We start from the raw sequence: 6359 nt of genomic DNA, 5'->3' as shown, positions 1-6359 counted from the left end.
TTTAAAAGCAGCAGTGACGCAACATCCGTCAAGGCAGCCGTAGTCCGAAACGACCGGAGCTTCCGGTAAATGTTTACACAATAAAAGCACAAAAAAACAATAGGAATTTGAACATGTTTTTATTTTTGTCGGTTATTCATGTTTATGTAAAAGATAAGTTTCTAGTATGTGTTTCCTGTTTTAATAATCCTGAATATAAATCTGTATAAAAACATATTTAAACCTCAACACTTATTTTATATATGTTTACAGCTGAACTGATTAGTCAATAAAGTAGTCGATCGGTCGAAAGTTAAACTATTTTCACCTCTTTTACTTTCTAACATATGATAATTACTTACAAAACAACCTGAAAACAGTCGAGAGTCTTGGAAACTATTACAAATAACTTCAAGACGTCGCTTTGTGCTTCACATTATATAATGATTAATCCAGAAAATCATCTGCATATTAATGAATAGCGAAAACAATCATTACTTGCTGCCATGTATTTATGTATTTATCATTTCACTGTACAAAAAGTATTTATGTATATATGTAATGTATATTTTTTATGTATAAAAGACTGTTAAGTCTTGCAGAAAATCCATCCATCCATCGTCAACCGCTTATCCTGCGTACAGGGTCGCGGGGGGCTGGAGCCAATCCCAGCTGACATCGGGCGAAAGGCGGCGTACATCCTGGACAGGTCGCCAATCCATCGCAGGGCCACACATAGACCTTGCAGATAATATAAATGTAAATTATTAAACTTTTCCCCAGAACTTTCACATGTACCAGACAAAAAGTGAAAATATAGTAAAAATATATAAAACCTGACAATAATCAATTAAAATAGTTTTGATATTTATATTTGAACGAACCACCATGTGACCTGCAGATTTTAATAGCACGACAGAATATCCTTCTGTTTTATTTTCTTGCATTTGAATTTATTTGAACCTATTTTGACATTTTCACAAAGCTTTTAATTTGAAGACCAGACCACATCACTTCCGATTTCACTCAGGTTACCTTGACAGCGCCGTTGGTTTTGGTTCTGTTTCCGGTTGTATATTAAATATATTATATGAAATTCAGCCGTTCGCCCACTTTACTTCCACTTTGGTTAAAATAAACAGTGTTTCCTTTAAAACCATTTTAATTCCGTCATATTTACCTTTTATTACTTTTATTAGGTGGATTTAGTAAAAAAAATAAAATTAATTTCTTCTTTTCAATGAAAATATTTTACAATATTATATAATTAATCAGTTAATAACATGTTAAAATGTACTTACATTATGTAAGGACTTTATTTATATTATATATTACATAATATTTATAGATTTCCTATTTTTTTAATTACTTCTATCTGGATATTTATATTTATATTAAAGCTGCATTAGAGCGCCACCCAGTGACTAACAGAGGAAACAACACAGGAGACGAAGAAACAGGAAGGAGAAGATTAAAAGAGAGCAGATAAGAAAGTGGGGAAAGGAAAAGAGGACAAGGAAAGGAAGCAAGAGGACAAGGAAAGGAAAGAAGCAAAAGATGTCAAGGAAAGGAAGCAAGAGGACAAGGAAAGGAAAGAAGCAAAAGATGTCAAGGAAAGGAAGCAAGAGGACAATAAGCAAGAGGACAAGGAAAGGAAGTAAAAGATGTCAAGGAAAGGAAGCAAGAGGACAAGGAAAGGAAAGAAGCAAAAGATGTCAAGGAAAGGAAGCAAGAGGACAATAAGCAAGAGGACAAGGAAAGGAAGTAAAAGATGTCAAGGAAAGGAAGCAAGAGGACAAGGAAAGGAAAAAAGAGGACAAGAAGCAAGAGGACAAGGAAAGGAAAGAAGCAAAAGATGTCAAGGAAAGGAAGCAAGAGGACAATGAAAGGAAGCAAAAGAGCACAAGGAAAGGAAAGAAGCAAAAGATGACAAGGAAAGGAAGAAAGAGGACAATAAGCAAGAGGACAAGGAAAGGAAGTAAAAGATGTCAAGGAAAGGAAGCAAGAGGACAAGGAAAGGAAGAAAGAGGACAAGAAGCAAGAGGACAAGGAAAGGAAAGAAGCAAAAGATGTCAAGGAAAGGAAGCAAGAGGACAAAGAAAGGAAACAAAAGAGGACAAGGAAAGGAAAGAAGCAAAAGAGGACATGGAAGGGAAGCAAAAGAGGACAAGGAAAGGAAACAAAAGAGGACAAGGAAAGGAAGCAAGAGGACAAAGAAAGGAAACAAAAGAGGACAAGGAAAGGAAAGAAGCAAAAGATGTCAAGAAAAGGAAGCAAGAGGACAGTAAGCAAGAGGACAAGGAAAGGAAGTAAAAGATGTCAAGGAAAGGAAGCAAGAGGACAAGGAAAGGAAAGAAGAAAAAGATGTCAAGGAAAGGAAGCAAGAGGACAATGAAAGGAAGCAAAAGAGCACAAGGAAAGGAAAGAAGCAAAAGATGACAAGGAAAGGAAGCAAGAGGACAATAAGCAAGAGGACAAGGAAAGGAAGTAAAAGATGTCAAGGAAAGGAAGCAAGAGGACAAGGAAAGGAAAAAAGAGGACAAGAAGCAAGAGGACAAGGAAAGGAAAGAAGCAAAAGATGTCAAGGAAAGGAAGCAAGAGGAAAAGAAGCAAGAGGACAAGGAAAGGAAAGAAGAAAAAGATGTCAAGGAAAGGAAGCAAGAGGACAATGAAAGGAAGCAAAAGAGCACAAGGAAAGGAAAGAAGCAAAAGATGACAAGGAAAGGAAGCAAGAGGACAAAGAAAGGAAACAAAAGAGGACAAGGAAAGGAAAGAAGCAAAAGAGGACATGGAAGGGAAGCAAAAGAGGACAAGGAAAGGAAACAAAAGAGGACAAGGAAAGGAAGCAAGAGGACAAAGAAAGGAAACAAAAGAGGACAAGGAAAGGAAAGAAGCAAAAGATGTCAAGAAAAGGAAGCAAGAGGACAGTAAGCAAGAGGACAAGGAAAGGAAGTAAAAGATGTCAAGGAAAGGAAGCAAGAGGACAAGGAAAGGAAGAAAGAGGACAAGAAGCAAGAGGACAAGGAAAGGAAAGAAGCAAAAGATGTCAAGAAAAGGAAGCAAGAGGACAGTAAGCAAGAGGACAAGGAAAGGAAGTAAAAGATGTCAAGGAAAGGAAGCAAGAGGACAAGGAAAGGAAAGAAGCAAAAGATGTCAAGGAAAGGAAGCAAGAGGACAATGAAAGGAAGCAAAAGAGCACAAGGAAAGGAAAGAAGCAAAAGATGACAAGGAAAGGAAGCAAGAGGACAAAGAAAGGAAACAAAAGAGGACAAGGAAAGGAAAGAAGCAAAAGAGGACATGGAAGGGAAGCAAAAGAGGACAAGGAAAGGAAACAAAAGAGGACAAGGAAAGGAAGCAAGAGGACAAAGAAAGGAAACAAAAGAGGACAAGGAAAGGAAAGAAGCAAAAGAGGACATGGAAGGGAAGCAAAAGAGGACAAGGAAAGGAAGCAAGAGGACAAGGAAAGGAAACAAAAGAGGACATGGAAAGGAAAGAAGCAAAAGAGGACATGGAAGGGAAGCAAAAGAGGACATGGAAGGGAAGCAAAAGAGGACAAGGAAAGGAAGCAAGAGGACAAGGAAAGGAAAGAAGCAAAGGAAACTGACGCCTTCCTGCCAGTGATCGTCACTTCCTTTATTCCAGTCAGCGTAGGAAAATAGATTCACATTAATGTTCTGGCTCCTGTCCTCCGTCACTTTTCTGTTTCTCTTCACAACAAACAAACAAAAACAAAAACAGGCTGGAGGAAAACAAAGTGTGGTAAAGGTGCATTTCACGGATTACAGGGGTTTTTCAAACCAAAGGGTGGGCGGGGAAGGGTCGTGTTCTTGGACCGACGTCGACCCCCCAAACTTCCATATTTAATAAAAAAGAGTAAAGTGCAAAAACAACAACAACAACAACACAAAGCCAGCAGGTTACAGGGAAACAAAAGTTAATAATATACAAAAACAGACAATCACAGGAAACCATGCAGGAAGCCGGCAGCGTCTTCCACAAAGCAAAGACACTGAAAAGATCTTCATAGCAGTAATAATAAAATCTGCACATCAACAAGCTGTACAACCGCAGGAAAGAGCAAACAAAACAACAACAACAACAAAAGACCAACAAATAAACAAACGTATTAGATTTAGTAAAAACATCGATGGTGAAACAAATCTTATTTGCACAGAGTGAAACAGAAAATGGCTGCATGGAGCTCTAAACGTGCTGTTTGGTGTCAGAGTCCCACTCAGGGCTGTTCAGGACTTCATTACCCAGAGTTCCTGAGCCTGAGAGGTAGCTGCGCCTGAAAGGCTTCACTCAGGGCAACAATAACAGAAAGAATTCCCTTTTTTCTTCAGGTTTGAACCTGAAACGTCTTAAAATCAGTTGGAAAAAAAGGACATTTAGGAGTCCAGGAGGTGAAATTATAAAAACTCAAGAGTGGGTCTCTGACAGGAAACAGGGCTACTTTCAGTATATACTGGGAGTTAACCATCATCATCATCATCATCACCTTCACAATAACTGCGGTGTTTGACCCCGACCAGCTCGCTCGTACAAACGCCTCGTCATCTCGTCACCTTCAAGCCGCTCACCAGACTTCATCTGCGTTTCAACTCATTTAAACTTTAGTGCTTCGCTTCATGACACGTTTTTCTTTTGTTTAAAATGTAATAAAAGCAGTTTTCTGTTCACTGACGTCTCGCGATAATAAATAAAAGGAAAATGAAGTTAGATTTTTCTTTCTTTGAATCTTCCGCATCTTAAACTCTTCTGAGTCGCTCACATGTTGGCGTCAGCTGAGGGTCACGTGACAGTCAGCTGACACTCGTTACAGTGAAACTGCACAGAGCACGACTTGATTAATTTGACTCTGATGACCCCAAAATGAGGTCGAGGCGTCTTGAGACTCAAGACCAATCAGAACAGAAGATGGAACAGAAGCAGCTAAGAGGCGTCACAAATGAGAATCAGAATAAAAAACGTCTTCAGTGAACTGCATCAGGCGACGGTACGGCAAATTAATTAGTAACAAAAAGTTAAAAAGCGATGCAGGTAGCGCCTTAAAAAAACCACAGACGGATCCACAACAGGAAGTGACATCAGAGGACGTTGTGTCATTGAGTCTGATCCTTGGAGGTCAACACACCGCTACCCGAATCCCGATCCTTTAATCTTTGATTATCTGACCCGTTTATGGTGTTTTTTGTTTGTTTTGAGCAACACGGCTCCACAGTGAAAAATTCCCACGACCACCTTCAAACCCAGGTTCCTAATGCAGCAACTAACCGGGCCGAACCGGGCCGAACTGGGGTTTTCTTGCCATCACTGACTTGTTCTGAACCATTTCTGGAACCCTCTTTAAATCTTGCCGTTCACAAATCTGCTGAATGTCGAGGCTTTTCCCAGACAACTTAATCCGATCTTTCTCAGCAAAACACCACCGGGTCCAGTTATTCCAGTTTAAGGGCTAATCAGAGTCAAACTGGGTCTTCTTGCAATTCCTGACTCGCTCTTGACCATTTCCCAAACAGATCTTGACTTTCACAACGCTGCTAAACGTTCACACATTTTCTTCAGCCCAGTCAATGGGCCAAAGTCCCGTCAATGACTTGCCTTCAACCCTCTCGTGGTCTCCTACTGGATCTGGACTTCCAGAGTGCTGCAGATTTTCCAAGCTTCTTCCATATTCACATAGATTATAAAGTGCCAAACTGAGCTGAACAAGGGCTTCTTGTTGTTGTGATCTAATCTCAAACTTATTCTAAAGCTGAACTCCCAGACTGTGGTTCTGAAGGAAACTTCAGATGTCCAGTTAGCCCAGTCAGCCGTCCACAAACCACTTCTCTGACTTATTTTTGGATCGACCACAGTCCTGTTCCTGTTTCAGGCTCCTTACAAACATCTACAGTTATAGAAGGAAACTGTTCATATCTAGTTTGCCCAGTTAAAGAACCATGAATGGCATAAAACCGGGATTTCATGCCATGTGTGAATGGCTGATAAACTTTTTCTCCTTCTGGATGCAGATTTCCACAAAGTCCCTTCCCGAACCAGTGTCCACAGGAAACATTGCGTCTCCAATTGGTCCAGTTGTTGGTCCAACCTGAGGCTTCCTTCACTGACTTACATTGAACCCTCAGTTGAACTCATTTAGATTGCTTTCATGTCCAGAACGTTTCCAAACTTGTTTCATATTTAGCCCAGTTTGGCCCAGCAGGTCCTGCAAAGGGAACCTCAGGTGTCACTCTGAAACCTTTACATCGGCTATAGGTTCCCGACAAGATGCTAAAAGCAACATTTCACTTTGATATCAGGAGCGGGACACGTCTCAGCTGCTTTCTGGAAGATTATTTTCAGTTTTATTGACGCAATGCAACTTCTTAACCTTA

This window comes from Micropterus dolomieu, linkage group LG09 (assembly GCF_021292245.1).
Source record: "Micropterus dolomieu isolate WLL.071019.BEF.003 ecotype Adirondacks linkage group LG09, ASM2129224v1, whole genome shotgun sequence".
Taxonomy (NCBI): domain Eukaryota; kingdom Metazoa; phylum Chordata; class Actinopteri; order Centrarchiformes; family Centrarchidae; genus Micropterus; species Micropterus dolomieu.
This window is presented reverse-complemented; position numbering follows the sequence as displayed.